This window comes from Patella vulgata, chromosome 9, assembly GCF_932274485.2.
Source record: "Patella vulgata chromosome 9, xgPatVulg1.2, whole genome shotgun sequence".
Lineage (NCBI taxonomy): Eukaryota > Metazoa > Mollusca > Gastropoda > Patellidae > Patella > Patella vulgata.
In genome coordinates this window covers 18,246,435-18,258,484 of record NC_065887.2, presented here as the reverse complement: position 1 = coordinate 18,258,484, position 12,050 = coordinate 18,246,435, and the positions used below count along the sequence as shown (strand labels likewise).

Sequence of the window (12,050 nt, the reverse complement as noted above, 5' to 3'; positions counted from 1 at the left end):
GAGGAGTGGGTCAGATTGCCCCAAATCGTGATTGGACGGTTGATTAGGAGCATCCCACGACGAATTGCTGAATTCTGAGGATTGGTGGAGCAATTATTCATTATTAAGACAATAATCAAAAACGCCCATTTTCACTTTTGACGGTGTATCTCTTTGCGAGTGAAATGTGGCCGTCAGATAAGCCGCCCATATGAACTGTTTATGTTCATGTGTAGGTAATTGGCCTGTTAATGTTATTAACATACACTGGTTACCTTTAATAAAAACAGCAGTGTATTTCCGCAGTTTTGCATTGTTTCTGAATATCCCCTACTGTTTTTGAAGAGTATATATGCATGAGATGAAACCGGAGCGCCCGGAATAAGTCCACGTGGCAGTTGACCGTATCTAAAATTCACACCATTTGACTCAAAGACAGACCTTATTTTTTAAAGCCCACGCGTTATGTCACACGCAAATTGACCGCGCCAGCTCCCGACACTTACTCACCCCTCACCAACATACCCCACCTATCCCACTGCATAGCCATATGGACCTAACTTCGGTTGGTAAAACAAAATTAACCAACGGAATAATTTGGACCAGTTCTAGTCAGTAAAACCCTATCCCACTCTTTCAATATTTCACTTGGAATTTAGCAATTATATTCGAGGTGGGGAGTAAATATCAAAAGTTGATTGCCATCGTGTTTCAAATGAGCTCAGTGGGAACTAACAGTCTAATATCGATTAATCGCACCAATATTGACAAATGACAAATTATACAAAACACAATTTGACCTTAAACAGCTCAACCGGGGGCATTGGGTGACACTGACACAAAATCAACACTGTGAATACAGATTGGCAAATTATACGTGTAATACATGCTGCATAATCAACGGGATTTGTACTGTTTTTTTAAATGGCGTAGGAGTTTATTTAGATTCACGCGACATAATACATGTATAGATGCTATCGAACATAGCATAAGCATACCTAAATGGTTAATATGCCATAATGATGTATAAATCTTGCAGAATTAACTCTAGGATTTTTAGCAGCTACCGACCCAGATAAACGGATAAAGCCATAAAGCCCTTCTCTTTGGTAAGTATATATTTTGTATGACTTTATTATCATTTAATTCATCTATTCAAGATCTATTCAAGGATAGAATTCCATGCCATATGGTATTTTAATACCGGTAACAAATAATTTATGAAACATTTGTTTAATTATTACTTTGCGATTAACGGATAATTATATGTTTAAATCTACATTATGTTTGACTTTATTATCATTTAATTCATCTACATTGTATTCAAGATCTATTCAAGAATAGAATTCCATGCCATATGGTATTTCAAAGACAAATAATTTATGAAATATTTTTTAAAATATTACTTTGCTATTAAAGGCTCAATACCACTCTTGTTGTAACTGAATAATATGTCCCAATCTTTATTCTGGTCAACAAATTGTACTATTTTACAATATTCCAATTAACTGATGATACAAATTTCATCTTAACACATCTAATTTAAAAAATTGGAAAAATTCAACTAATTGATTTGAAAAGCCTGACGTTAAGCTTTTCAAATGTGACATGGATTTAAAAATATTTTTCAACCCATCTAGTACTTAGAATAAGGCTATTTTTTATTTTCTGGTGCTGTCAAGCCAGCAAGAGTGTTATTGTCCCTTTAACGGATAATTATTTGTTTAAAGTAGTTAATTCTCTAACTCAATATCATCAAAATTCTTCGACATTGAAAACGCGAATTATTTGTCAATTTAAATCAAAGTTGATGTTGTAGTCTTACCGGTAAAGATGGGCTTCTTATATCCAAGGTAGAGGTCGAAGCGTTACACTCTAGACCACTAGGCCACCCAACCCCCCCATTTTTGTCTCTTATCTGGAGAGCATGCACAATAAATACTATCGATGTAGACTGGAATAACCAGACGCTAGAGATTGCCACTCGATTGAGACTTCTGGCGTATTTCGCCAAACATAGCTGATTTGAAATTACAGTAAAAATGGAAACGATTGAATATAAACCAGTTTATATACATTCATATTACATTAATATATTATATGTGTTGCGACCCATTTGTGTCAATTTCTAAGTCCCAAATATTAGCGATTTAGCTCCTTTAATATTATTCGGCAATATTTTATTCAGACGCTGGTGAAATAATTAGCATAAAATTTACACTGATTACATACTGTTGAAAAATGTATTATTTTGAAGCCAAATCTACATGAATGAATGAAATGGGGTTTAACGTCCTACTGTCCTACTCCAACCTGGCTAATGAAGACGGTCAATTTAATTCCGACTGTCAAGGGTTCTTTTGCATGCATGCCAAAGTCTCATCCGAACGATTAGACGCTGCCCCCCCCCCCCCCCACACACACACACACACACCATGCGCCATACCACTGTCAAGGGGACACAACGCCAGAAAATCTTGAGTAACTTTCTCAGATAACACCGGGTTCTACATGTACACTGGGCCCACCAGGTGAGCAGGCCAGTAACCTTACCTTACACTGACCCATTGCGGCTCCCAAATTTACAGGACAAGGTGATATTTACTACTCTTTTGTTTACTGATTTACTGTCACCAAATTCCGATGTGGCCCATTAAACAATTTTGGTGATAATTTCCAAACGGCCCAATAAATCCACGATAATCTTTAAGCACAAAAAATAATAAACTTTTAGTTTCATTTATTTTTGATGGTATGTCCTCGTATTCCAGGAGAGCCACATCTTTTTATATATTTACATAATTTACAGTCGCTATCACCAAGTCATTCGTACAATTCAACAGTGAAATTCCTTAAATAAGGTTTAACTCTGTTAAAAGCAGATGTAACAATGAATTCGGAACCATTTAATTTTTTTCCAGAATATCTATTAATTTAGTCTATTCCTGTACATTTTGGTGTTTACTTCAAGCCACTTTTATCAACGTGTACCCTTTGACATCTGGAACTTCCGCTTTAATGCTAAAACTCATGATGTGATTATCAACTATCATCAACAATTTACGGAGTAAACATATATTTACTCTCCAGAGAACGTTGTTATGTTATGGATCATATTATATCACCACCATACAAACATTTAATCCAGATCATTAACCATTCTTTGAAACCAATTGCCCGTCACTCCTTTCAAAGTGACGTAGAAGAGCATTATCAACTCTTTCTCAACGAATGCAAAAATGTTGTTTCAAAGGGTACAGATCCCCTTTTTATCTATGCTGAATCCATTATATTATCTTTGAACTAATCCATCAGGTTATATCGTTTCCTCTGAACGGGTGCACAATAACATCTGACATTTGGTTGTTAAGAGAGCCACGGTGGTTCAGTGAATAAGACGTTGGATCGCTAACAGGGAGATCCCGTTTTCGTTCCCAGTGCTGGACGAGAAAGTTCATTGGGACTTTCCGGCGAAGTTTCCGCTTGTCTGTGGTGTTTTTTGAAGTTTTAATTTTACCTTTTTGCGATCTGTATACTTCAAAATGTGCTTTCTGGGGTATTCTTTACGTGCATCAACCATCTGTGTCTCTATCACATCATATGAAATATCCCCCATCACTACAATTAACGTAAAATCGGCGTTTTTCGAAATTTGGTCAGAGAAATCCAATGCAAAGTAATGGCAGCCTACGAGTGAGTTTGCTCACCGATCTCCCACGATGCAACAGTGACACGCCCTTTTTTTGGAATGGGTGATTCATGTATAAAAAAAATGGAGATTTTGAAGGATCGTCATTAATTAACTGGGGTAGTGTGATACTGTGGATCGACGATATCTTCTATCCAGTAGCCTTCGCGACAGTAGGCTTACTCTTTCTAGAACACCTGATAACACTTTTCAATTGGGGAGTTCACACACCTCACAAACTTATTTTGTACTTTTGTTTCAGTAAGTATGCTGATCGTGATTAGAATATAGTTCATGTTATTTGAACTCCATAAAAACAAAATTATTTACATAAAAACAAAATTATTTGAACTTCATAAAAACAAAACTAGAACCTTTTGGCTGTATACTTTAAGTAATCGATAATAATACCCAATTTAAAGAGGAAGACATCGATTTTTAACTTTTGTAGTCATCTGTTATACGTCCAGCGAACTGTAGATACCCGATTCGTAACCATCAACAGCAATGAATTTGTCTGGAACGCACGGTGTAGTTTAAGAAGACTGTTTGGATAACAGCGTAAAGGCCATTTTACACGATCCCACTTTTATTCAAGAACATCATCCAACATTTGTAGGATGATGTCCAAGGTCATGAGGTGTCCACTAACATGTCAATTTACACCATACAACATTTAGTGAGCATGTTCAAGATTGTTTTGATATGGTGGTCTTTGAAATGGGAAGGCTTGATTGTCATGTGACCCACTACACCACGTGACCCAGAAATGCAATCTCATTTGTTCAAGGCATTGAACACTGTCGATGCGCATGCTCGAACAGCATTCAACATGTTTAAGCTTGTCCAAGCTCGTTCACGTTTGTTCAAATTCCCACACAGAATGTAGGATCGTGTAAAATGTTGACGAAGGGGGTAGGCCTACTTCTATTGCTGTTATCGTATGAAAGAGTTGTCATAGATGTTGATAATGACTTCAACGTCAACACGAATACTGTATCAGATGATCTGTCATTGAGTCAACTGGCGTGGTTTCGATTCCTCGGTTGTACGTGACCAGGAGAAGGGTGGCCTGTTCAGTCCCGTGAGTTTTCTCCGGGTCCTCCGGTTTCCTCCCACTGCTAAAGACCCTACGCGCAAGCCAATTATTGAAATAAAACTGAACCATATGTTAGTCCCAAAATGACCTGGGCCCTTATTCACGAAAACTTGAACTAAGTTACAACCGAAATTTTAAGAAATACTGCAACTTCATTGGATATATGCAAATTGATTTTACTGGTCAGCCAATCGAATTGCAGTATTTCTTAAAATTACGATTGTATCTTAGTTTAAGTTTTCGTGAATAAGGGCCCAAGTTTGTGTCGAGTGGAGGTTAACCCCATTTCTCTCTCTCTCTCTCTCTCTCTCTCTCTCTCTCTCTCTAATAATATGGCTAACTACAAAGCATTGACGGCGCTGTGATTATCCATCAACGACCATTCCATTAGAATGAACAATTCGCATCAATTAGAAATAAAACCAAAACCAGGGGCGGATCTAGGAATTTTGAAAAGGGGGGGGGGGGCGCCGCAAAATGAGGGCACTGACCGCTGAGAGGGTTTTTTCTTCCACATTAATACATGTACGTGAATCCCAATTATCTTAGATTGATTATAGTACATTGATTGTGGAGGGCTGCCTTGTCGATTTAAGTAGTTTAAGAATTTGAGAAATCATACATACCCCACCAACACTATATATATCCAATCTACATTTACATTATCTTGCTAATATGTGCATTATAAAAGCAAACTATTAGTGTCACCGAGTGTGTGTGTATCTGGCGAGCACGGTACAGTTCAGAAAATCTGGTTCTACGATAGCGCTGCATTTCCATTTTGAGGGTCCATAGATGCTAGTTTATTTTCACCACGAGAAAATTCAAACTTCTGCAGTAAGAACGTCAAGTACAGAAAAATACGTGACTTAGAAAAGGTCTCGGCCACACATACGTCTGCCTGTGCCAAATGGTATCAACCTGAAAATCAAATTCAAAATTTCTCAGTTGAAGACCTAGTTCCTTTCGAACGGTATCTCACGGACGAAGTCCTCTGACCGTTCCTGTCCGCCCCTATTAAGCTGCGATATGAGTATACAGATATACCCCCACCTCTTTTGAGTTCTGACCATCTATATTTCACCATAATCTTTCTTTGTTCTCCAAACGAATTCATTGTTCGCCATATCTGAGAAGTATTGAGGTCATGGGGAGACGAACCCTATTGTCTTTCAGGGTTATTGAAACCTTCGCTTCGGAGTTATGCCCCCCCCCCCACCTCTCCACCCCTGTAAATCTAATAGAGGCTACAATATTTAAAATTTGGTGTGAGTCATTGGAATCGAAGTTAATTAACCCTGATGATTTTCAAAATGTTAGGACTTTCTGTTCCAGAGATGTGAATACAACAGAGATAAAACTTCTTGACGGCACCTGAATCCTTCCCGAGAAGCCACTGTCTATGACTATCTTTATATCGAGACAGCTTTGCTTAGCTATCTTTGTAAATGGAAATATCGATAAAATAATTTAAAATATTATTAACGTACACATTTCACCGATCCAGCATATGTCGATGTCCTGGTAACTTGCACCACTGAGTCATCGTAGTTTGTGGGTAGTAACTATGAAGAGTATGTTTGTATATGAGAACTGTATCCGACAACCGTGGGTGTCATCAAATTAGTAATCGTATCTTTGAATATGGCAGAAGTACTTGACGCGTTTCCATGAATTTCGCAGATGATAAAAAAGCCATTTTTTTCAATAGAGAATAATTTCAGGAAATAGAAACTAGTCCTTGATAGAATGTTTTAATAGATATCAAGCCTATTTTTTTCTGAGTTGTTAGTTAATGATTAAATTGCCAGGAGAATATTTTGACACGTGAATAATGGATTCCTTTTTCAACAATTATTTAAGGAATAGTGTGAGCTTTTACACTTAAGTATAGTGATCGTCAGCTTACACGTGCTCTAATTGCATCTAGATAATTATCATTCCCTTAACTGCAGTATCGGGGTAAAAGCGCACGCAAACGGTCTGTCATTTCTGATTTAATTAACTTTTTATATCCATTTTTCAGATATTCATAAGACGCGGATAACAAAAGAAACGAAGAACAACCCAAACGGCTAGCTGTATATAATTGATGGACTTGGAAACAAAATAGAAACTATAACAAGCTGGATGATTGATGACACTGTCACAAAATAACAACAAAGTACATACTCTACTTTTTAGGACATGATGTACGGGACAATCAACGCCATGTTTACAAGTGTACCTTAATAGTTATGAGAAATCAGAATCATCGCCAGCTTTACAAAATAGATGGCCTTTACTTTGGGAGTACACGTGACAGTTAAAATGACCCGTCGTCTCGCTGGTTCTTCTATTGAATACCAGAAGTGATTTATTGCAGTTCGCAGAAACGGCTTCGATTTTTTAAGGAAAGTTGCCAAAAGGGATGCTTTCGTTTCGTAAGCAGTAAAATCCTCGATTGATTTTTTTTAATCTTTAAAAAGCCAATACGGTGTAGGCTACTTTAGCAGTTAACGATTGGAATTGAATAAACCGTTAGCAAGTAAGGGATTGTGCATCGGGGAGCGTTTCTTAATATTGGGGTTCACTGTCAATATTTCGAGTGAAATCACTAGATAACTTGTGCTGGAAAGCAATCAGGTTGGAAGTGTTTTGTAATTGTTTTCATCATCTAATTGTGTTGTGCCAGTGTTGCGGCAGCTGTCAGTGACGGATCAGTTGAAACTCTCTTTGTGTTCAGATTCTAAGCGCGAGCGATTTCTAGACGGTCTTTTATTTTTATCTCCACCGACCGAATATCATCTATGTAACTTCATTTAAAGTGCGTATTGGGTTTATGTTGGACAGTACCAGTTATATAGCAGACTGTCTCCACATTCATTATGGGATATTGACGGAATTGTTTACATTTGATAAAAGGTAATTCTTAGTTAACAATATAAATAGGGCAATGATATTTTACAAGAATTGAGTTTAAAACACGTCGAGCTTTCTAGAATTTTCAAGTCTTCTATCGCTAAACGGGACTAGCACGCAGAAAGGAAAGGAATGGGGTTTAACGTCTGTCTACACAATACTTTGGACATTCTTAGACTAACGTGCGGTTGTTTATTTTTCAATGACCACGTGTGCAATGCTATAGTAAGGAGAATTTTGCCCAATGAGTGGCTTTTAGAGTCTACTCTTCATTAATTTTCAACTGTCAGTGGGTTTTTTACGACCACCTTATTATCCCATCCGAATGACTATGCAAAATATTACTTGTCACAAGAGGAACACGGGGTACAATCGTTCGTAAGGTGCAAAAAATGAAGCTCCGTGTAACTGAACTCTTCTAATTAGTTTGAATAGGAACAAAAAGAACTGGACAAATATCCATCTCTTGGTAACCCACATATAGAGTATACGTTTATATCTCAACTGTAGTCGTTCGGATGGGACGAAAAACCGAAGTCCCCTGTTCACGTTGGTGTGCATATAAAAGAACCCTTGACATAATTCGCTATAATAGTAGGCCGTAGCACCGCTGTCTGGTCAAAATTTTCCTCGTGGAACACTGTATGCCCAGTCGGAGCAGAAAGTAGGATGTTAAACCCCTTTTTATATATTATATCTCAACTGTAGTGTGTGTTCGTTAGAATTACTCGTAGCTGAATTATACATGGGTCTTATCGGGTTTTTGTTTTATTCTTGTTGAGAGAATGATTCATACCCCGTATTGTAGTTATTTATTTTTAGAAAGTTATGAATCAGCATCTTCCACCGTTTATAACACGACACAGTATAACGTATAGCTGGCTGAATACATCACATGGTATGGTGTTTAACTTACTCCTCGGATAGAGCATACATTTCACAGTTTATTGTGTTATGCATGATATAATTGGTTTAAAATTAACAATGGTTCTATGCGATATCGCTATTGTGGTAGCAGACGTTAAACACCAACCAGACAGTTCTGCTACTGCTGTAGAGGTGTGTTTTCTTAATGGTTTGTCGATCGATAGCATGTGTCACTATGACAGGTATTTGTGTGTCTGGTCGACGTTTACTGGGGCATTTTAAGAGTAACGTTGGTCGTGTTTAATTTTGGAATTTCAATCATCTCTCAAGGTACCTGATACATAAGTGTAATGTAAATGACTATGAATGTCTCGTCATGTTCAGAACGTTTAAGACCAAAATATGGTTCCATTAAAGTATTTGATCTTCAGTTGAGGGGTTGTTAAACCCTTGTAATCTACAGTATTGTGAAAGGCAAATCCTATTAGGAATATTACCAAAAATGGTTAAATTACGTTCGATTTTACAAAAATATGACTTTAATTGGAAATGTGGCAATATTCGGCATCTGCTGTCGACGATATAAACGGGACATGATCAAAACAAGCCCGCGACACAAAAAAAAAGAAAAAAAAAAAGATTTTTTGATAGGCCACTTTTAAATCCGCTCGAATGTTATTATAGAATATTATATGATTTCTGTTTATTACAAAATTGTTAGTTTGAGCGATGTCATCGGGATCTTATTTTTTTAACTCCAGGAAATGAATAGTTTTGAAATCAGGAACGGAAGATATTAGTTCTTTGACAAAAGATAAACCAAAATTTCAACTTTGAGTCTACCGTTTGGAATGTTGTTTTGTTGATTACGGAAACATTAGATTTGACCGATTACTGTTTCTTTTTCTAAATACAAACGCAACATGACATATGGACTAAGAATAGTAGGCTAATTGACTTCCCTGCTATTATAAAGGAATTGCGTTTATTATTAGCAGTCCCCCCCCCCCCTTCCACCTGGTCTAGAGGAAGTAAACAGGGATGAAGTAGGTGAATCCCCTACCAAAATGACGTCACAAGCTACAGATTGCTTCGACCGGGCCCCGAGTTCACAGAGCATTCTCAGACTTAAGTTAAGAATTTACTCAACTTGCAATCACTGTTTATGAGAAATATCTTTGATCGATCCAGAAACACAAAACTTTGGACATGGGTTCTTATTGATGTATTAAAATACATTAAAACAACAAAGTTATATAAAGGGCTATATAGTTTAAATAAGGCGAACAATTTTGAGTAAATTCTTAACTTAAGTCGGAGCATGCTTTGTGAACTTGGGCCGGATCTAGTAAAAAAATCCAAACGGACTCTTTTACAAGGATTGAGATCATCGAAAATGTTAAAAAAAATGTTATAGGCCAAGAAATGTCATTCAGTTAATATTGTACGGTCCCCCTAAATTATCTACACTTTTAGAATCAGCGTTGTGATATTAGTACTGATTAAGGATTGGGGCTACTGGTATGATAAATATTTGACAATCTCAAAACCGATTTATTGGTTTTAATATTTACTTTCAGAATATTTTATGATTTGATAACAGATGATATGAATGTAGAAGGTTATAGTACAGCGCCCTGGAGAACCACTGGATTAACTTATACTATGTAGATACCGGTGTATTTAAAAGATGATTGTTGTATTTGACTTGTTGGTTGTGTGATGAACTAATACGTGATTTTTGTTATCTTTGGTGATTTGATGAACTAATACATAAATTTGTTATGTGTGGATGGTAAAACTATGAGGTCAATATTTATAATATTAGCCGTGTTGTTTACAATATTAATCGCTGATAGATCAGTGGAAGTTCAAGCCAATTTAAATTCACCCCTGAAAAAGTCAACGCCTAGTCCAGGTAGGGAAATTATATCACATTCTATCTTCTTTTATATCTATAAATGGGGGACATCAAAATGTGTACAAAATAACAAACCCAAGGATATTGACTTTAACGGTTTATGAAAAATTTGTGTTCTGTGGTTTCTCTAATTTTATTATTGTCGGTGTTCGCAGACGGCTTATGGTATGCCAATGTTATTCCTATAAAACTATATAATTAATTGTCGGTTGTGCAGGTCTAGTCGTTCGAGTGAACGAAATACCAGGGTCCTTTATACACGTTGGCATGCACGTAAAAGATCCACTCACAGTTAGAATTCGACGTAAGAGCAGGCCGTAGTTCGTACGCTATAATCAATGGACAATCATTTCGAAATATATAATCATTATAATCATTTCGAAATATATAACCAATATACAATCATTTAGAAATATATGATCATTTTAAAATATACATGTATATAATCATTTAGAAATATGTAAGCAATATGCAATCAATATATAATCAAAATACAATCAATATATAATCAATTAGAAATATAAAACCTATATTCAGATTCATCATGATCTTATATTTCATATTGACAAATAAAACGCCACAATAATATTTTAAATATTGCATGGGTTATTCGTAACATGTTAATCTGTGTCTAAGATATACATAATCAAGTTTGGGGATCACGTGGCTAAGTGGGTAAGACGCTGGCTCGCTAGCCTGGAGGTCGGATGTTCGATCCCTGCATTGGCCGAGAAAGTTCATCCAGATTTTCCGGCGTGATTCTCCCTTGTCAGTGATGCAGGACGGAGGGGCTGACGTGGAAAGCTGTCTAGTCGTTCTGATGGGACGAAAAACCGAGATCCCGTGTACACATTGACGTGCACGTAAAACATCCCTTGGCAGTTGGAATTCGATATAAGAGTAGGCCGTAGTGCCGCTGTCCGGGCAAAATTTCCATCATAGCACACTGTATGGCGTATGCCCGTCTTCATTAGCCCAGTTCGGAGCAAAACAGTAGGACGTTAAACCCCATTTCATTTCATTTCATTTAGGAAATTAGCTTGCAATATACGACTTTAATGGGAGAAATTCAGATAATTTTAAAATTATTTTCGAAAAATGAAATAAAACGAAATATAAGTTTAGTGCCTACTTATATAAATAAACCAGTTCTATGTTGTGTGCTACAATTCAACTTGTTTCTATGTATTTTCAGCTTTAACATGTTGGACTTGTCCAGAGAAGTCATCTAACAAAGAATGTAATAAATATGCACCCGATATTAACTGCCATGATAGTAAGTATATCCTTCTATTTCCCAAGCAGTGGCGACGAGCATTAACAGATCAATAACCGCATGACAAATCATAATTGTATTTACCACTGTTGATAAATATAAAATTTAAGGGGAAAAACTCAGCAAATTTACATATACACTTACAAGTCTATATTTTATAATTTAAGCACTATGGGTAAATGACCTTCTTTGGGTAGTTATAGGGGCCGTAGTGTTTAAATTTCAGACATTCCCAGAGCAAAGGCGTTTTTTGTGTTTGCGACAAGAGCTGCACTTGCCGGAAATGAAATGACATGAAATAGCGTTTAATGTCCTACTG

The 12,050-nt window shown here is 36.7% G+C and overlaps 1 long non-coding RNA gene across 1 annotated transcript; it reads left to right on the top strand.

The window, feature by feature from the left end:
- Positions 1-862: 862 nt before the first annotated feature.
- On the top strand, positions 863-10,337 carry LOC126831989 (uncharacterized). Its single transcript, XR_007684460.2, has 3 exons — positions 863-1,088; positions 6,793-7,670; positions 10,115-10,337. It is a non-coding gene; the product is annotated as an uncharacterized LOC126831989 (long non-coding RNA).
- The last annotated feature ends 1,713 nt before the right edge of the window (positions 10,338-12,050 follow it).